Raw genomic sequence first — 21,622 nt, forward strand, 5'->3', positions numbered from 1 at the left:
AGGGAGCCGGAGGGGAGGTGCTGACCCTTGGAGGTGCTGAGATTGAAGAGAACTAGTGCTCACGAGAGCTCGCGGCGGTTGGAAGGCTCTCGCGAGAGCGTCTTGAGGATTCTGGCCGGGGGCCCACGCCGCTGGGTCTCCTGTCTTCAGCACGGGAGTTGCTGAGCGGGTCTAACCTAGGCGAAGTGGCTCAGATACGGGGTTCTGTTATTACCTCTTCCAGGACTTCAAAAACAGAACAATGGCATTGTAATAAAGTATAAGGTTTTGTGACTTATTTTTCCTGTGATTGGAAAGAGAAATAAATGAAGATGACTTTGTTCTCAGGGATCAAGTGTTCCTTTTTTTTTTTACTTTATTTATTTATTTATTTATTTATTTTGAGACGGAGTCTTGCTCTGTCTCCAGGCTGGAGTGCAGTGGCACGATCCCGGCTCACTGCAAGCTCCGCCTCCAGGAGTTCAAGCGATTCTCCTGCCTCAGCCTCCCGAGTAACTGGGACTGCAGGCGCGCACCACCACGCCCAGCTAATTTTTGTATTTTTAGTAGAGATAGGGTTTCACCATATTGGCCAGGATAGTCTCAAACTCCTGACCTCGTGATCCGCCCTTCTCAACTTCCCAAAGTGCTGGGATTACAGGCGTAAACCACCGCACCCCGCCTGTTTTTTACTTTTGAGACGGAGTCTGGATCTGTCACCCAGGATGGAATGCAGTGGCACAATCTCGGCTCACAGCAACCTCTGCCTTTCCAGTTCAAATGATTCTGCTGCCTCAGCCTCCCAGGTAGCTGGGATTACAGGGATTACAGGCGCGTGCCACCACGTCCGTCTAATCTTTGGATTTTTAGTGGAGAGGGGATTTCGCTAGGCTGGTCTGGAACTCCTAACCTCAGGTGATCCGTCAGCCTCAGCCTCCCAAAATGCTGGGATTAACAGGCGTGGGCTACCAGGCCCGGCCTGGATCAGGCGATTTTTTTTTTTTTTTTTTTTTTGAGACGGAGTCTTGCTCTGTCGCCCAGGTTGGAGTGCAGTGGCGCTATCTAGGCTCATTGCAACCTCTGCCTCCCAGGTTCAAGCGATTCTCCTGCCTCAGCCTCCCAAGTAGCTGGGACTACAGGCTCACACCACCACGCCCAGCTAATTTTTGTATTTTTAGTAGAGACAGGGTTTCACCATGTTGGCCAGGATGGTCTCGATTTCCTGACCTCGTGATCCGCCCACCTCGGCCTCCCAAAGTGCTGGGATTACAGGCGTGAGCAACCGTGCCCGGCTGCGATTTTTTTTTTTTTTTTGAGACGGAGTCTCGCTCTGTCGCCCAGGCTGGAGTGCAGTGGCGAGATCTCGGCCGTGACCTTAATGGAGTTATTTTGGAGTGATAAAGTGCAAACTTACGGAGCAGCGGAACCAACAGTTTTGCAGAACATCTAAAAATATTCATGCATATATGTATGCACATGTATGTACATGTATGCACCAAATAGAAACACACTGCAAAAGCCATAATTTAATTTTACAAGACGAAATATTTTGTGTTTTCCATTTCATTTTCATTGTAGCAATGCATTTATTGTAAAACTTATAATTATTTTTCTAAATAATTGGACATGCCAGAAACTTGTTTATAGACAGTCAGCATCTGAGGCAACTTAAGACAGTATTTTTCACATTGTAGGTGGAGACCAATTAGGGTGTGGTAAAATTAAGTATAATCATTTTCCTAAATAGAACAGAAAATACTAGGTAAATCAGAAATAGCAAGGATATTATATTTAAATTTGGTTAAGTTATATATGTGTGTATATACATACACAAACACACATATACACACACAGTCAAGATGTGAAATGCATTTATTTGTATGTGAGAATTAGTCTGCAACAGGTGCGGTGGCTCACGCCTGTAATCCCAGCACCTTGGGATGCTGAAATGGGCAGATCACTTGAGGTCAGGAGTTTGAGACCAGCCTAGCCAACATGGTGAAACCCTGTCTCTACTAAAAATACAAAAATTAGCTGAGTGTGGTGGCACGCACCTGTAGTCCCAGCTACTCGGGAGGCTGCAGCACAAGAATTGCTTGAACCCAGGAGGCAGAGGTTGCGGTGGGCAGAGATTGTGCCACTGCACTCCAGCCTGGACAACAGAGTGAGACTCCAAATCCACAAAGAAAAAGAAAAAAGAATGAATTAGTCTGGATAAGCTACACTAGGTGAAATTGTGGTAACACCTCCCCACCCCCACCCCTAATCAGCATAGCTTAACATCAAAGTATTTTACATGTCATACGTCACTCCCATAAAGTCCCATAAAGTCGGCTTGCTCTCCTTGGTGGTTGTCTTCCAGATTTTCAAGAATGTAATATTTATATATCCTTCAATTACTCCATTTTGATGGTCTTTACTTCTAGGTTTAAAATCTTTCTAGAGAGAGCACAGAGGACTCATACTAACTCTTACCCAGGGTTAAGAGCCTTGAAACAGAAACAACCCAATCACTTTCTCTCATGGGCCATTGACCAGAATAGACACATGCCTCCAATTTTTAACTGTGAAGAAAGCTGAGGCCAGGCACGGTGGCTCACGCCTGTACTCCCAGCACTTTGGGAGGCCAAGACAGGCGGATCACGAGGTCAGGAGATCAGACCATCATGGCCAGCATGGTGAAAACCCGTCTCCACTAAAATACAAAAATTAGCCGGGCATGGTGGCACATGCTTGTAATCCTAGCTACTTGGGAGGCTGAGGCAGGAGAATCGCTTGAACCTGGGAGGCGGAGGTTGCAGTGAGCCAAGATCGCGCCACTGCACTCCAGCCTGGGTGTCGGAGTGAGACTCTGTCTCAAAAAAAAAAAAAAAAAAGAAAGCTGAGAAATGTAAACGAGTGTGTAGTATACTTCATGAACACTACTGTCTGTTACACTACAGATCACAATAGAAAATATTGGCAGGGCGCGGTGGCTCAGGCCTGTAATCCCAGCACTTTGGGAGGCTGAGGTGGGCGGATCACGAGGTCAAGAGCTCGAGACCATCCTGGCTAACACGGTGAAACCCCGTCTCCACTAAAAACACAAAAAATTAGCCGGGCGTGGTGGCAGGCGCCTGTAGTCCCAGCTACTCGGGAGGCTGAGGCAGGAGAATGGCATGAACCCAGGAGGCGGAGCTTGCAGTGAGCTGAGATCGAGCCATTGCACTCCAGCCTGGGCGACAGAGTGAGACTCCATCTCAAAAAAAAATATATATATATATATATTTATCTTTATATTTATATTTAAAAGGCACTACCTTAAGAAACTCCAGGCCATGGGCTATTTCACAGATTCAGGATTTCTTCAACTCTCTCAGGGTTTGTTTTGTTTGTTTGTTTTTGTGAAACTGGCATCATCCAGAAGATAAGGATACTGCAATGAATTAGTATTACTAATGTTTTATTCTAAGCGATCCTATTATACTTTGTTGCTATTACTGGACTAGCAATTTTTTTTTTTTTTTTTTTTTTTGAGGCAGAGTCTTGCTCTGTCACCCAGGTTGGAGTGCAATGGCTTCAGGCGATTCTCCTGCCTTAGCCTCCCAAGTAGCTGGGATTACAGGTGCCTGCCACCATGCCCAGCTAATTTTTTTTTTTTTTTTTTGTATTTTTAGTAGAGATGGGGTTTCACCATGTTGGTCAGGCTGGTCGCAAACTCCTGACCTCAGATAATCCACACACCTCAGCCTCCCAAAGTGCTGGGATTATAGGCATGAGCCACCGTGCCCCGCAATTTTGTTTTATACCTAATTCTGCACTCTTCTTCCTACAAAACAGTGAGATCCTTCATCTTTGTATAAATCTCTTATAGAATTTGGGGGATGTGCTTTGATATAACATTACGGATACAAAATTATGTTGAAAAGTGAGTACTACATTTAGAATGCAAAAAGAGCCGCAACAACTTACTAGAGCTGCGGAAATTCAGGTCCTTTCCCTCTGTGAACTCTTTTAGGCAATTTACCATAAGTGCTACATAGAACCTCTTCCTGTTTGTGACCTGGTTTCTGCTTCCACCAAATGCCCAGCAGCTCCCAGTGCTCATCCCAGTGCAAGTGACAGGCCTGGAGCTTAGGCTTCCTTAGTTTCAGAGTAAATTGCTTTTGAGGTCATTCTATAAATGTAGGTTGAGTTAAATTGACTTGAACCAAAAGCTAACTTCATTTAAGGATATCTCTAGTGGAATAGATAAATTTACAAAAGCTGTTAAAATACATAGATATCCCAGCTTACCTGGATGCAAAAAGATCATGAGCTATCTAGTAGATTTGCCTTTTTTCGCTGATGATTTTTTAAACTTTTCTTTATAATTTTAGGAGTATTGTTTTTCAGACCTCACTACCCACTAATTTAAACTTGATGAAATAAATTAATGTTGTCCCTTCCAATTTTCAACTTACCTTGTGCTTTTCAAATGGGATGTGTTCAATAAATTCTTTTTAAAAAATTTTTTATTTTTCATTTTTGTGGATACATAGTAGGTGTGTATATTTATGGGGGTACATGAGCTATTTTGATACAGGCATGCAATGAGTAATAATCACATCAGGGTAAATGGGTATCCATCATCTCAAGCATTTATCCTTTGTGTTACAAACAATCCAATTATACTCTTTTAGTATTTTAAAATGTTAATAAATTCTTGATGCTAGTGTTCAATCTCCTGTGACAAGAAAGCATTTATCCTTTTTCTTCTTACAGTGCTTTCTCCAGCAGCAAGAATACTATTTCTGGTAAACTAGGAGCTAGAAGGTTAGTGGCTTTATCAAGCTCACTTAGTTAAATAGCGGCAAGAATACCTGGAATCCGATTCTTCTGATTCACAGTGCAATAACTTTTTTATCCAACTAGACAGCTTCAACAGAACTACTATGATGAAACCGCTATAAGCACATTATTCTAAGTTTGTAGTACAAGTTTTTCTTCTCAAACACAATTATTGGAGATAATCCTCTCATTTTTAATTAAATTATTATCATAATTACTTTGCTTTGTTATTAATAGTCCTTATTGTGAAAAACATCCTCTTCTTTATGTAGTCATCGCCTGTACCTCCCTTTATTTTTGTTCTGGTATACCTGTATTTGTTGAAGATGAATACACGTCTAAATTATGGAAAAGTGTCTTTGTTTTGTGCTATAAGAGAATAGCACAGACTGGGTAATTTATAATTGTCAACCAAGATAACAGAGAGAGGCTCTCTAAAAGAAAATTATCTTTATTTAGGAATAGGGCATTGCAATAGGAGTATGTGCACCCTTAGTAAACTACATGGGTATTTAGGGAGGTGAAGGAACACAAAGGGTTTTAAAGAAAAAATGAAAAGGATTACATAATTGTTTTGAGATAAGTTAGCCATGGCTACAAGGATCAATTACAAAGGTGACACCAGTCCAAGGTTAGATAGGCAGTTGCTGGGCAGATATCCTCACAGAAATACTGTTTTGTGTGCAAGGTTGCTGTGGTGTTTGTGCAATGTTATGGTTTTTGCAGCATCTTTTGTGATAGTTTTTGTTACCAGGCATTTATTTGTAAGAACCCTTCCTTCATGGCCCTTTGAGGCTCTATTTTTTATTTTTATTTTTTAACCCAAGTGACTCCATTTTGATCTTGACAACTTTCACATGATGAACAGAAATGTATTAGCTCATGGGTTCTTGAGGCTGGGAAGTCCAAGATTGAGGGGCTGGCATCTGGTGAGGGCCTTCTTGCTACATCATCCCATGGCAGAAGGACAAAGAGAAGGTGAGAGAGAGAGAGAGAAAGACAGAGAGAGAGAGAGCAAGACGGGGCCAAACTCATCATTTTATAAGGAACCCATTCCCAGGATAACAGCATTAATCCATTCATGAGGGCAGAGGCCTCATAGCCTAATCACTTCTCGTTAGGCTCCACCTCTCAACATCATGACATTGGAGATCAAGTTTTCAACATGTAAACTTTGAGAGACATATTCAAACTGTAGTATAAAGTGTATTAGTTAAGAACTCAGTCTCTAGACCGATGAGGTTCAAATAATAGCTCTGCTGCTTACCAGTTGTCTAACCCTGGTCAAACTACTTAGTCACTCTGAGTCTGTTTCTTCATCTGTAAAACAGGGATAATTGTTGGTAAGTCATAGGGTTGTGGTGAAGTTTAAATGAACTTAAATGAAATTAGAGCAGTGCCTGATACATAGTAAAAACTCAATAACTGTTAGCTTTTTTTAAATTTAGAACAAATCTGGACTCTATAACATGGACGATAAAGAACTCTGTTTTCAGAGATGAGGAAGCTCTCTTTGTGTCTAGCTTCATACAAGGAGGAACATGCTCTGTCTTTTAAGACAAGCCTTTGACACTGTAATGCAGTTGTATTCTGCAGGGAACAATAATCAAATATGTTGGGTTACAATATGCCAGCTTACTCATGCCATTAGATATTTGTTCTGCCCTGTACACTCCTAGATTTGGTGTCCCCAGACATTTGGAGTGATTCCAGAATTCACCTTTCATTTTTGGTTAGTCTAGAATGGCCTTTGAGAGAACAAAATGTATTAATAAGAAATCTTAGAGCCAGATCTCTTCAATCCTATTGTCTGGAGATTCCCAGGATCAAGAAATGGCCTGCATACAAGATTTGCCAGAACAAGAAGTGTCCAAATAATTGGTGAACACCAATCAAGGTTATCCAGCTGGGGAAGCCTGTCTCAATTGTGATGTAACTAAAAGTATACACCAAGTTATTATATTAGTTTGCTTTAAAAGATGGTGAAAGGAAAATTTATGGAATCCATAAATAAAGGTCAGAAAGATCAAATTTTGGCAGGGTGTCTGTGTTCATTTCCCATTGTTGCTATAACAAATTACCTTATTTTACAGTTCTGGAGGTCAGAAATCCTAAATGTCATCCTTTCCTTTCACTGGTGTGCCACAGCAAGATGGTGGTGCAGTTTTCCAAGAAGAGGAAGTTTGTCATTGATGGTATCTTCAAAGCTGAACTGAATGAAGTTCTCATTCAGGAGCTGGCTGAAGATAGCTACTCTGGAGTTGAGGTCTGAGTTACACCAGCTAGGACAGAAATCTTTACCTTAGCCACCAGAACACAGAATGTTCTTGGTGAGAAGGGCTGGCATATTTGGGAATTGACTGCTGTAGTTCAGAAGAGGTTTGGCTTTTCAGAGGGTAAAGTAGAGCTTTATGCTGAAAAGGTGTCTACAAGAGATATGTGCCATTGTCCAGGCAGAGTCTCTGTGTTACAAACCCCTAGGAGGGCTTGCTGTGCAGAAGGCCTGCTATGGTGTGCTGTGGTTCATCATGGAGTGTGGGGCTAAAGGCTTCAAGGTCATTGTGTCCAGGAAACTCTGAGGACAGAGGGCTAAATCCATGAAGTTTGTGAATGGCCTGATGATCCACAGCTGGGACCCTGTTAATACTATGTTGACACCGCTGTGCACCATGTGCTGCTCCAACAGGGTGTGCTGGGCATCAAGGTGAAGGTCATGCTTCCCTGGGAACCAGCTGGTAAGATTAGCCCTAGGAAGTCCCTGCCCGACCAGGGGCAGGGGACCCATCTTTGGGTTCGTGGAACCCAAAGATGAGATACTCTCCACCACTCCCATCTCAGAACAGAAGGGTAGGAAGCCAGAGCCACCTGCCATGTCCCAGCCAGTCCCCACAGCATAGCAGGGTCTACTTAGCAGCTGTGTCTGGAGTCTGGATGTTGTTCTGTAAATAACTTTAATAAAATCTTGTACAAAGAAAAAAGTCCTAAAGTCATAGATGCATCTCACTATGCTAAAATTAAGATGTCAGCAGGGCTCTATTCCTCTCTAAAGAATCTAGAGGATAATCTGTATTCCTGCCTTTTCCAGTTTCTAGAGGTTCCCACATTTCTTGGCTCATGGCTCCCTTCATCTTCAAAACCAGCCATGGCCAGTTGAGTCTTTCTCATGTTGTGTCACTCTAAATTGTACCTTCTTCTTCCACATTTAAAGTACCCTTGTGATTACTACCCTGGGCCTACCTGGATAATCTGGGATAATTTTCTTATTTTAAATTCAGCTCACTAGCAACCTAAATTCCATCTGCAACCTTAATTCCTCCCTGCCATGTAACATAACATATTCACAGGTTCTGGGGATTCAGATGAGGACATCTTTGGAGACTATTATTTTGACTGCTACAGCGTCTTCAGATTGTTAATCAGCTCTGGCCCACAGACTTAAGTATCTAGGCTCTTCAGCAAGTATGTTCTTAGGGTACAAGTTGATGTATCAGATTGTTATAACTTGATAGCACTAACTTCAACCAACTTCTATTGATCTAATTTTGTACTTATGAAGCAATCTTTCAATAATAATTTGGTTTCCCACATTAATTTGCCTATGGAAATATAATGCTATGAGCAGTAAAAAAGTATTTAGTCAATTGGCAATTATCTTTATAAATCAATTAATTTGTATTGTTTTTTCTTTTTTTTTTAACTCTAATCTCATGACAGATTATATATTAGGTTTTTTGCAGGTTTTTTTTTCCACAGATGGGGTCTCACTATGTTGCCCAGGCTGGTCTCAAACTCCTGGGTTCAAGTGATCCTCCTGTCTCAGCCTCCAAAAGTGTTGGGATTTATGGGTATGAGCCACTGCACCTGGTTGGGTTTTTAATGTATGAGTTTCTATGAGCTTGATCAATGTATTTACACCCAAGAGATAGACTAGACTTCGTAATCTGGCAGCTCATGTTTCTGAGTCTGCAAAAATAAAGACCAGATCTGCAAACTCTGGGGAAGTCTATTTGTCTAGTGGTCTTCTGAAATGATTGATTTTGATGTACTTTTCAAACTAAAGCTCAGAATGGATCTCACTTTCTGGCTATAAACTGGATACTCCCCTAACTTCTTTCATTATGTTATTTATCCCTGCAGCATTGGCCAATTCTCTTCTTTGTTTTTATTCATTTTTTTCACATCTACATACTATAATTGAACTTTTTTGGTTGCAAAGTTACTTCCATAAATTTACAGTTCATTAAAAAAAGAAATGTGGATTGGCGCTAGAATTGTAACTAGAAAACTGTCTGGAATTGAGATACACTTCTTTTTGTGTGTTTCTTGTTTTCCTGTTCCAACTGGCCTATACTATTTCCCCATTCTGTGTATTTTCTGTCTGCTTCATAGTCTCTGCGTTGTAACTTTAGTTTGTATGCTCTTAGTTTTTCTCTTTAACATGAACTTTCAGCTTTAATTCCATTCTACTTCATTCTCTCCTTATTTCCTTTGTTTATATAGATAGAGGTTTCATACCAAAAAAAAAAAGTGTCTAGGGCCCCACAAAACTAGGGACAGCCCTGATGAGAACAACCATAATTGGCTTAGGATGGTTGGTGGTCCTTAATCTTGACTGTGCTTTAGACTTACTTGAGGGTGCTTCTAAAACAATCATCCCTTTCAGACTTGACTTCCAGACCAAATTTCTTCTATAGAATAAATACACATACAAACATATTTATATGCCTGTGTACTTATTTATATCTAAGCAAGAAGAAATAAGTGGAAGAATATACATCAAGACATTGAAATGATAATGGGAACAACCACATGATAATGAGCAACAACTATATTAATCAGGGTTCTCCAGAGAAGCAGAACCAATAGGAGATTATATATATAATTGGCATACTTGATTATAGAAGCCAAGAAATCCCACAGCCTGCCATCTTCAAGCTGGAGATCCAGAAAAGCCAGTGGTGTAGTTCCAGTCCAAGCCTGAGGGCTTGACAACCAGGAGCACTGATGTCCAAGGGCAGAAGATAAGATGGATGTCCAGACTCCAGAAGAGAGAGTGAATTGACCCTTCCTCTGTCTTTTTGTTCTGTTTAATCATGCAACAGTTTGGATGATGCCCACCACATTGGTGAGGGCTATCTTCTTTACTCAGTCAACTGATTCAAATCTCTTCCTACTATGTCCTTTTTCTCTTCCAGGAGAAAAAACTTCATAGCCACACCTAGAAATAATGTTCTACCAGTTACCTGGGCATACTTAGCCTAATCAAGTTGACTTCTAAAATTAACCATCCATAACAACCAAACAGTACAGTATTTTAACCCAAATAATAAAATAAATATACCTGGATCTATGCTGACATACATATGTAAGTATATGATTAAGTAAATAAATAAATGGGTAAAAGATAAATCTTCCTTACTAAAGAATTCCAAATAATACATGTAGACAGTTTCCCCTCCAGAGATGGAACTTAAAGCTTCACCCCTTGAGTATGGGCTGAATTTAGTGTCTTGCTTCCAAACAATAGATTATGTAAAGGGAAAACATAGTAACTTTACAGCAGAGACACCTGGCACACACTACCTGAACAAAGCGATCAAGGTTAGCATCAACACTGATAAGTCGTGTTGGTAGTATGTATTCCTGACATGATGTGATAAGGAGAGAACTCTACCTTTACCTCTGTGGTCTTCCTCTTAAAAGTCTGTAACCCTACAACTAGTCATGAGAAAAAAAAAAAAATCATCAGACAAACCCAAATTTAGGGACATTATACAAAACATCTGACCAGCACTATTCAAAAATATCCAGGTCATCAAAAACAAATAAAGACTGAGAAACTGTCACAGACCAGAGGGGAATAAGGAGACTTAATGGCTAAATGTAATGTGGTATCCTGTGTGGGATCCTGGAACAGAAAAAAGGCATAGTAGGAAAAATTGGTGAAATTTGAATAAACTGTGAAAATTGATTAATAGTCATGAAGCAATAACAGTCTCTCAATTTTAACAAATGTGCTATAGTTATGTTAAGATGTTAATATTAGGGGAAACTGGGTAAGAGACATATAGGCACTCTCTGTGCTATCTTTATAACTTTTCTGTAAATTTAAATTAAATTATTCCAAAATAAAAGGTTTGATATAGTTTGGATGTTTGTCCCTGCCCAAATCTCATGTTGAAATCTAATCTTCACTGTTGGAGGTGGGGCCTGGTGGGAGGTGTTTGGGTCGGGGGAGGATCTGTCTTGGCTTGGTGCTGTCCTCATGATAGTGAATGAGTTCTGATGAGATCTGTTTGTTGTAAAGTGTGGCCCTCCAGCCTCCACCTCTTGCTCCTGCTCCTGCTATGTGATGTGCAAGCTTCTGCTCCACCTTCTGCCATGAGTAAAATCTCCCCGAGGCCTCCCCAGAAGCCAAGAGATGCCTATTCTGTACAGCCTGTGGAACTGTGAGCCAGTTAAACCTGTTTTTTAAAAATAAATTGCTCAGTCTCAGGTATTTCTTTATAGCAACACAAGAATGGCCTAATACAAAGCTTACTTTAAAAATATACTCCAGGCCAGGTGCGGTGGCTTATGCCTGTAATCCCAGCACTTCGGGAGACTGAGGTGGGGAGATCACTTGAGGTCAGGAGTTTGAGACCAGCCTGGCCAACATGGTGAAACTAAAAGTACTAAAAATACTCTCTACTAAAAATACAAAATTAGGTAGGTGTGGTGGCATGTGCCTGTAATCCCAGCTACTTTGGGAGGCTGAGGCACTAGAATCACTTGAACCTGGGAGGCAGAGATGGCAGTGAACTGGGATCATGCCACTGCACTCCAGCCTGGGTGACAGAGTGAGACTCTGTCTCAAAAATAAATTTTTTATATATACATATGTGTGTGTATGTATATATGTGTGTATGTATGTATATATACATATATGTATATATGTGTGTCTGTGTGTATGTATGTGTGTGTGTATATATATATTTGTGTGTGTGTGTGTGTGTGTGTGTGTGTATACTCCAAAGATGCTGAGGTGTGGGTTGGTACAGCATCTCACTTACCTGAGTCTGAGGGCTGCATTGATTCTCATTTACCTTGTATGTGGTTGGTTTAGGCATGAGCAAGTGACAATTCTAGCCAATGCCATGGAAGGGAAGTCTGCTGAGAACTTCTGAGCGAGGTCATAAACTAAAGTATTTGGAGGAAAAAAAAATCAATCTGTTTTCTGCTACTGACTGTTGTATCTATAGTGAGCAGTTCTGGGGATGATTTTACCCCCGCTCCCCATGGGACTTTTGGCAGTGACTGAAGAGTGAAGACACTTTTGCTTGTTGTAACTGTGGGGAGAGTGCTATGGGCATCTACTGGGTAGAAAACAGGGATGCTGCTAAACATTCCACAACGCACAGGACAGCCCCCCATAACAATGAATGATTCAGCCCCAAATACCAACTTCCAAAGTTGAGAAACTGCTGTATGTGATCACTGTTGTGTGGCAGATGTGCTATGACTGTGAAGACAAGGCTGAGGATGACAGAACCAAAGGGCATGAAAAAAATTAGTTCATGGTGACAATGTTGAGGAACCATTGAATTAAACAACCTCTCAAGTGCCTATATCTGGATTTTTTTTTTTAGTTGATTTGGCAGGTGGGTTGTTACACACTCCTTAGTGGATTCCAACTTCCATGGTCACTGTCCTGCTCGGACTTTTTTAAGGTGAAAATAAATCTCTTTATTGTTTAAAAACTCTGTTGGCGTTCTAATTGACATAGAAAAAGAAGAAGGAGTACAACAAATTCTGTGGGACTACAAGCACAGGGTGTCCCAGGGAGGGGAAAAACGGTCCATCTGATAGAAATTCTAACTGAAATCCCACTTGCTTTGAGAAGTCACCAAAATAACTTCCAGTGTTGTCAAGACAGACGCTCAGCTTAACACTTCCGTCACAGTAGGCTATGCTTACTTTATTTGTTCCACTTATCAGGATTTAGAACAAAACTTATCTGAAAGTGACTTGAAATCAGGGAACATTGTTATAGTTTTTATATATTCTTTGAAGAAACAGCTCCCAAACTTTTCTGTTCAAAGACGTTCGGTTTATTATTATTATTATTATTTTTGAGACGGAGTTTCGCTCTTATTGCCCAGGCTAGATAGAGTGCAATGGCATGATCTCGGCTCACCGCAACCTCTGCCTCCCCGGTTCAAACGATTCTCCTGCCTCAATTCCCAAGTAGCTGGGATTATAGGCACGCACCACCACGCCTGGCTAATTTTGTGTTTTTAGTAGAGACAGGGTTTCTCCATGTTGGTCAGGCTGGTCTTGAACTCCTGACCTCAGGTGATCTGCCTGCCTCGACGTTCCAAAGTGCTGGGATTGCAGGTGTGAGCCACCATGCCTGGCCAGATGTTTAGTTTTTTATTAAAAATTTTTAAATATACATTTGTTCTTTGTACTAACCAAGAAGCACTGATCTTCAAAGACATTTAAAGTGCTGAAAAGGAGAAAATGACATAATCTCTTTAAATTTGCAATTTAGACTGGATGCAGTGGCTCATGCCTGTAATCCCCACACTTTGAGCGGTCAAGGAAGGAGAATCGCTTGAGCCCAGCAGTTCAAGACTAGCCTGGGCAACATAGCAAGACCCCATCTCTAGAAAAAAATTAAGGCTGGGCAACATGGTGAAACCCTATCTCTACCAAAACATACAAAAATTAGCCAGGTGTGGAGGTGCATGCCAGTCCCAGCTACTGGGGAGGCAGAGGTGGGAGAATAGCTTGAAACCTGAAGGCAGAGGTTGTAGTGAGCCGAGATTGCACCATTGCACTCCAGCCTGGGCAATAGAGAGAGAGAGACACCCTGTCTTGAATGAATGAATGAATACATAAAATAAAATAAAAATAAAAATAAATTAGCCAGGCTCAGTGGCACACACCTCTAGACTTAGCTACTCAGGTCTGAGGCAGGAGGGTGCCTTGAGTCCAGGAGTTTGACGTTGCAGTGAGCTATGATTGCACCACTGCACTTCAGCCTGGGTGACAGAGCGAGATCCTGTCTCAGAAAAAAAAAAAAAAAAAAAAAAATTGCAACTTAGAAACATTTTTGGGCCGGGCACGGTGGCTCATGCCTGTAATCCTAGCACTTTGAGAGGCCGAGATGGGTGGATCACGAGGTCAAGAGATCGAGACCATCCTGGGTAACACGGTGAAAACCCATCTCTACTAAAAAAAATACAAAAAATTAGCTGGGCGTGGTGGCGGGCGCCTGTAGTCCCAGCTACTCGGGAGACTGAGGCAGGAGAATTGCCTGAACCCGGGAGATGGAGGTTGTAGTCAGCCAAGGTCGTGCCACTGCACGTCAGCCTGGCATCAGAGCGAGACTCTGTCTCAAAAAAAAAAAAAAATCGCAATTGAAATTGGAAAATAATTTTTACGTGAATTATTAAAACACTGTGTAAATGGGAATAGATAAAAATGGAGAAAAAGCTGTTATACTTTGTTTTTTTCCTCCCTTTTTGTAATGTGATAGGAGGGGGAAATCAAGGCATATTGAGCATAAGTTTAAAAGTTTAAATGGTCTTACAGGAACTATTTCTTTAAGAAGAGACAATTAGTGACAATACTGGAGGGAAGAATATCAGGCTCCTATGGCCAGGGCCTTGGATGTGCTAATTTAAAAGTTTTCCTTAACGTGAAAGCTGTGATTTAGTCAAGTTATGATAAAAACAATACTTGAATTTGGTAAGCTAGTGATACCACTTTTTATCTAGGATTTTATTTTATGTAATGCTACCTTTACTCACAAATTGTAAAGCCAGTAGAAACACATTTAATCTCACTAGTCTTTTAATGCACATTATTAAAAACAGAAATCCTTATTCAGCTCCTAGGTAATAAATTCTTGATCTACCTATGTAAAAATCTAACTTAGCAGTAAACATCTAACTCAGCTACCTGAAATGTTACCATACTTAATAACAGTTACATGCACACATTTTATTTGGTCCTATTAACAAGCCTATTAAGGAGGTATTATTATGATGCTCTTTTTATGGATGAGAAAACTTAGGCTGAGAAAGATGAAATAACATGCCCAAGTCCACATAGGCATGAGCACACTTTGGAGACATTGTGGGTTCATTCCCACATCACCACAATAAAGCAAATATTGCAATAAAGCAAGCCACACATTTTGTTTTGGTTTCTCAGTGCACATAAAAGTTATGCTTACAGTATATTGTAGTCTATTAAGTATGGAATAGCATTATGTCTAAAAAACAATGTATGTACCTTAAACAAAAAATACTTTTGGCCTGGCAAGGTGGCTCACGCCTGTAATCCCAGCACTTTGGGAGTCTGAGGCAGGCAGATCACGAGGTCAAGAGATGGAGACCATCCTGGCCAACATAGTGAAACCCCATCTCTACTAAAAATACAAAAATTAGCCGGGCATGGTGGCGGGTGTCTGTAGTCCCAGCTACTCGGGAGGCTGAGGCAAGAGAATTGCTTGAACTTGGGAGGCGGAGGTTGCAGTGAGCCAAGATTGCGCCACTGCACTCCAGCCTGGCAACAGAGTGAGACTCTGTCTCAAAACAGACAAACAAACAAAAACCCAAAAACAAAAACAAAACAAACAAAAAAACTTCATTTTTCAGACAGAGTCTCACTCTATCACCCAGGCTGGAATGCAGTGGCATGATCTCAGCTCACTGCAACCTCCATTTCCCAGGTTCAAGCAATTCTAATGCTTCAGCCTCCCAAGTAGCTAGGATTACAGGTGTGTGTCACCACACCCAGCTAATTTTTGTATTTTTAGTAGAAATGGGATTTCACCATGTTGGCCAGTCTGGTCTTGAACTCCTGACCTCAGGTGATCCACTCACCTTCGCCTCCCAAAGTGCTGGGCTTACAGGCGTAAGTCACCATGCCCGGCCAAAAAACACCTTACTGGTAAAAATTCTAATGATCACCTGAGCCTTCAGTGGGTCATAATCTTTTTGCTGGTGGAGAGTCCTGCCTCGATGTTAATGGCTGCTGACTGATCAGGGTAGTGGTTGCTGAAGGTTGGGGTGGCTGTGGTAATTTTAAAAAACTAAGACAACTTATGATTTGCTTTATTCATGGTAAACTTACTGAAGTGTTCTGATTTGAAAGGTATGAGTTTATTATTATACATTTGTGGGTACAGCAAGTTTGTTAATTATGTGGTTAAATATTTTATATTCTTACTGATCTTTTTGTCTGCTTTTTTCTGTCAGTTACTATGAGAGGTGTGTTAAAATCTCTCTCTGAAAGAAAGAAAGAAAGAAGAAAAGAAAAAGAAAGAAAGAAAGAAAGAAAGAAAGAGAAAGAAAGAGAGGAGACAACCGTGAAGCTTGCTGCATCAGTGGACTCTTCCTTTCACAAAACATTTTTCTGTAGCATGCTATGCTGTTTGACAGCATTTTACTCACAGTAGAACTGCTTTCAAAATTGGAGTCAGTCCTCTCAGGCCTTGCCAATACTTTTTCAACTAAGTTTATGTAGTATTGTAATTCCTTTGTTGTCATTTAAACAATGTTCACAGCATCTTCACCAGGAATAGATTCCATCTCAAGAAACCACTTTCTTTGAGCATTTATAAGAGTTACCTCCTTATCTGTTCAAGTCTGATCATGAGTTGCAGCAATTCAGTCACATTTTTAGGCTGCACTTCTAGTTCTCTTGCTAGTTCCACCACACCTGCACTTGCTTCCTCTACTGAAGTCTTGCACCCCTCAAAGTGATATATGATGGTTGGAATCAACTTTTTCCAGACTCCTGTGAATAACATGTTGATATTTTAGCCTCTTCCCATGAGTTACAAATTTTTTTTAACACTTTAACTTTTTTTTTTTTCTTTTTTTTTTGGGACAGAGCCTTGCTCTATTGCTCAGGCTAGAGTGCAGTGGCACAATCCCAGCTCACTGCAACCTCCACCTCCTGGGCTCAAATGATCCTACCACCTCAGCCTCTGAGTAGCTGGGACTACAGGTGCATGCCACCATGACGAGCAGATGTTTGTAATTTTTGTAGAGATGGGGTTTCACCATTTTGCCCAGGCTGGTCTCAAACTTCTGTGCTCAAGCAATCCATCCACCTTGGCCTCCCAAAGTGCTGGGATTACAGGTGTGAGCTACCATACCCAGCCCACAAACGTTCTTAATAGTTATGACAAATGATGAATCCTTTCCAGAAGATTTTCCTTTAAAGTTTGAAGCCAGGCATTGATTTATCTCTAGCTATGAATGTCCTAGATGGCATCTTCTTCCAATAGAAGTCTGTTTCACCTACATAGAAAATCTATTGTTAAGTATAGCTACCTTCATCAGCAATCTTAGCTAGATCTTCTGGTTAGCTTGCTGCAGCTTCTGCATCAGCACTTGCTGCTTCACCTTGTACTTTTATGTTTTGGAGACCACATCTTTCCTTAAATCTCATGAGCCAACCTCTGCTAGCTTCAAACTTTTCTTCTGCAGCTTCCTCACCTCTCTCACCCTTCACAGAATTAAAGAGAGTTAGCGCTTTGCTCTGGAATAAGCTTTGGTTTAAGGGAATATTGTGGCTAGTATGATTTTCTATTCAGACCACTCAAACTTTCTCTGCATCAGTAATAAAGCTGTTCTGCTTTCCTATCACTTGTATGGTCACAGGAACAACACTTTTAGTTTTCCTCAAGAACTTTTCCTTTGCATTCACAACTTGGCTAATGGTTTGGTGTAGGAGGCCAAGCTTTGTGCCTGTCTTGTCTTTCCACATGCCTTCCTCACTAAGCTTACCATTTCTAGCTTTTCATATAAAGTGAGAGACTTGCAACTTTTCTTTTCACTTGAACACTTTAAATTTTCACCCTACACTTAGAGGCCATTGTAGGGTGTAGCTGACCTAATTTCAACACTGCTGTGTCTCAGGGAATAGGGAGGCCTGAGGAGAGGGGAAGTGATGGGGACTGCCAATCGGTAGAGCAGTCAGAACACACACATTTATCAATTATGTTTGCTGACTTATATAAATATGGTTCATGGAACCCCAAAAGAATTACAACAATAACACCACAGATTACTGATCGCAGATCACCATAACAGATAAATGGCACCAATAGATGTACTCAATGCAGAGTCGCCACACACTTTCCATTGTAAACAGCACAATATCTGTGAAACACAATAAAATGAAGTGTGGCTGTAGAATGCTGCAGCCAGGAAGTAATTCCAGACTGTGTGCCTAGAGTGTGTATGACTTCTATATTATACTGATAGTGCCAAGAAGGAACAAAGCAGGTATGTGTCAACGTTGAACATATTAAGGACCAGCAAATAGCACACTTCCACAGGCCTTCCTACTGTGCTGAGCTGCTAATAGGTCGTCAATAGATATTTATTGGTTAAGTTTTAAATTTTTTTTTCCTGTTGCGGAATGGTGGGCAGAACGCTGAGCTGAGTATCAGACCCAGATGCTAACAAGGGCTCCTCTATTCATCAACCATGCGGCTTTGGATAAGTAACTTATCTGACGCTCATTAAAAAAATTAGAATAATAATAACTGCTAGGCCTACTTCCTAATATTGGGACTATGTATGGAATTCTTCAGAAAACGTGATTTAAAAACAACAACAACAAATGAAAAGCTTTACAGACCCAAAATCTAAGTTCAAAGAGGCCCACTAGACAGGGTACCACACTTCTGAAAAAAAGCAGCTCAACCTCTTACTTACAGACTGTAAACCTAATTCCACATCCCAGTAAAAGTCTGGCTAATAACTCAGGAATCTTTCATTTGGTCTTACTTCCCTGAACTTATTTTCCTGACTTTTTCTTCTGACTCCATCACCCCTCCACCCAAATTAATCAGTTTCCTTTACGAAGTCATTTTCAGGAGCTGAAGTGAAAAAAGTATGCCTCCCAGAGGTTAGAATCTCAGGGGCATTCTGTTCAAAGAACATAGGAAGAAATACTTTGTCCTTTTTCTCTTAACTCAGGCCTCACAGGTCTTTTTGAAAGCCAGAAGCTAAAGTGGCTTAAGAGAAAGCTAGAAGTATTGGGGTAGTGGTGTTCCCACTTCAGGGTGAAGTTGTCAGGATGTACCTGTTTTATGATTCTAGTTCCTTTGATTGGCAGTCCTTGAACTAAATTAAAAACAGAGAAAAGTTCATATGATTTAAACTCATGATGCTTCTTTGTGAAAAGGGAAAATGAGACATGTTGTTAGCCCCAGCATCTTTTTTGAGATGGGGGTTTTACTATGTTGCCCAGGCTGGCCTCAAACTCCTGGATTCAAACTATCCTCCCCCGTAGGTGGAATTACAGGTGCATGCTACCGTGCTTGGCTATGGGCTTGTTTTTAATTGTTGGACGGTCTGGGTGCCCCTTTCACTTTATTCTTTTTTCCGCTCTCACTTTGTTTTCCTCTCACTTATTAAGTCTTTGTCCTCTTTAAGTCCTCTTCTAAAAGACTGGAATTGCAGGTTATATTTATACCTAAATCTTCCTATCTAGGTAAAGAGAAAATATACTAAATTCCATAGAAAGCAGGTAATTTGTCCACAGGACACAGAGCTGATCACTGTGGAAGATCCCTCCAATCACATCTTCGATTTTCTCTCCCTCTTTCTTTCCCTTGCCTTTGCTCTCTCCATGTGACGTGCCTGCTCTCCCTTCACCTTCCACCATGATTGTAAGATTCCTGAGGCCTCCCTAGAAGCTGAGCAGATGCCAGCACCATGCTTCCTGTAAAGACTGAAGAACCGTGGGTCAACTCTACCTCTTTCCTTTATAAATTACCCGGCCTCAGGTATTTCTTTATAGCAACGCAAGAAAAATACCTTATTGTTTTCCCATTCATCTAAACAACTGGAAATTAAGCTTCCTGAGGCTGGAGGCCTTGGGTGTTTAGGACATAGTGAGCGCTCAACAGACACATGTTACATGAAAGAACCAATACTTTATTGTGCGCTGCTGTGTGCCCGGTATCGCTCTAGGAGCTGAGAGTAGAGAAGTAACGACTACACTGTGCTTCCTTTGGAGAGAGACACTGGAGAACTAAAACCGACCCAAGCGCTAAGCGATCTGCCTAATAGAGGGAACGCCAGCCGAGACCAGCGCAAGGCGGGCGCTGGGTGGCGTGCGCGACTGCAAAGTCTGGCATGCCCAGGTTCTGCTCCTTGGGCTCCTGCTGCGTGAGCCGATCTGCAGATCCAGCAAAAGACCCGAGAGCGACTTGAACGCCAGATGATTCCTCCCTGAGGATGCGCCCCAGGCGTTCTGCCCTGGCTCCCAGCCGCCTCCTGGTGCTCCGGGGTTCGGCCTCACACACCTGTCGACCGCGTTGGCCCAGCTGCGGCCCAAGCCTGTGGGACTCCGGGGAGCGAGGCGCCCCCTGCTCCAGGCTGGGGACCAGAAATGCAGCAGGGCCTCAAAAAGAAACAAAATTCTTTCCCTCGGGGTTGCTGCTGCCGCACAACCTTACCCAGCCCGCTCTGCGGATGGGGCGTAGATTCCGGCTGGAAGCCGGAGGAAGTGCATAGAGGGCAGCTTCAAAAGCCAAGGCTGCGCTGCTTTGCGCGGGGCTTCTTCCCTCGCGTGCCCGCGCCGGGTGCCGGAGCAGCCTCCGCAAGCTGCTTTCATCTCGGTCTGCCGGGGCAGGGTTGAACCGCAGCTGTGGGGCTTCCTCTCCAAGCTTCGATTTGAGCTGGATGGAGACAGAAGAGACCGTGGTGCCCAGAGGCCAGTCTCACGGGGGATGGGGGCGGATGGGATGGGATCAGAAAAAGCTTGAAATTCCTCCTGTACCTTAAACCTAAACAGCTGCGAGAGCCCCAGAGGAGGAAGCGCGGCTGCGGCTAAGCTGGAGGACGACCGGGGGCGGGGGGGAGGAGTAGCCCCAGCAGCAACAGCAGCCAGCCCGGGGGCGTCCTCTCCCAGCGGTGACCAGGGCCAGCCTTTGCCAGCCTGCCCGTCCTCGGACTCCTGGGGAACGTACACACACCCTTTTGCTTAAGCAAGGCGCTCTGAAGCCGAATTACGTCTGCCTGGCATCCCGAAACACGGACGGCCCTGCTATGGCTGTGGGCAAATTCAGGGGTGGGGGTGTGAGGGGGGGACTAGCAGAGAAAGAGTTAATCTCCCAAGAGGAATATACATCAGTACTCTCCTGTCACTTGCTTTTTATTTAATGTTAATGTTAGACTTCACCAGATATTTCAACTGACAATTTCAACATTTTCACCTACAGAATTTCCTGGAAGGAAAAAAAAACTTCTTAATAAACATGTTTTTCTGTCTATGCTTCATAATATTGTCCACTATGGACACAGGAAACCAATCAACCGTTTACAATCACAGTCATCATTTTGCGGTGCTTTTTCTTAGGGTATGAATACTTACATTGACTGCAGGTTTAGTTGAACTATAATTGTAACTCTTTGACTAAATGGAACTGATTTTAAATATTCAAACCTTTTTAAACAAAAGTAATAGGGCACGATGGCACTCGCAGCTGTTGGGAGGCTGAGGCAGGAGGATCGCTTGAGCCAAGGAGTTTGAGTTCCGCCTGGGCAACACAGGGAGATCCTGTCGTAACAAAAAAAAAGGTAAACAGTTAAGCATGAGAAAAATAATCTTTCCAGTCTTCCTAGTCTTCCAGAAGGCAGTGACTGACGTCCCTCAAACCATCGACTTTGGTACATTTTCTCCAGAGGATCAAAACCTAGGCCTGACTCTGGCATGGAGCCTGGAACAATGCAAGTAAATTAGACATCCTTTTCCTATGTATGACTGTGCCTTTCTTTGTCATGGTCACCAGGCTCTCCAGACCTTTCGAAAA

General features: G+C 42.1%; 1 protein-coding gene and 1 pseudogene across 3 annotated transcripts in view; both read left to right on the forward strand.

The window, feature by feature from the left end:
- Nucleotides 1–18,009, forward strand: part of TSTD3 (thiosulfate sulfurtransferase like domain containing 3) — a 69,539-nt gene extending 51,530 nt beyond the window's left edge. For all 3 annotated transcript variants that reach the window (XR_612844.5, XR_004672096.3, XM_063605414.1), the window contains one exon: nt 16,041–18,009. The gene's annotated coding sequence lies outside the window, so the exon portion shown is untranslated. The remainder of the gene's footprint in view (nt 1–16,040) is intronic.
- Nucleotides 6,941–7,685, forward strand: LOC100988286 (small ribosomal subunit protein uS3-like; annotated as a pseudogene).
- Nucleotides 18,010–21,622: the final 3,613 nt, after the last annotated feature.

Source organism: Pan paniscus, chromosome 5 (genome assembly GCF_029289425.2).
Source record: "Pan paniscus chromosome 5, NHGRI_mPanPan1-v2.0_pri, whole genome shotgun sequence".
NCBI classification, from domain to species: domain Eukaryota; kingdom Metazoa; phylum Chordata; class Mammalia; order Primates; family Hominidae; genus Pan; species Pan paniscus.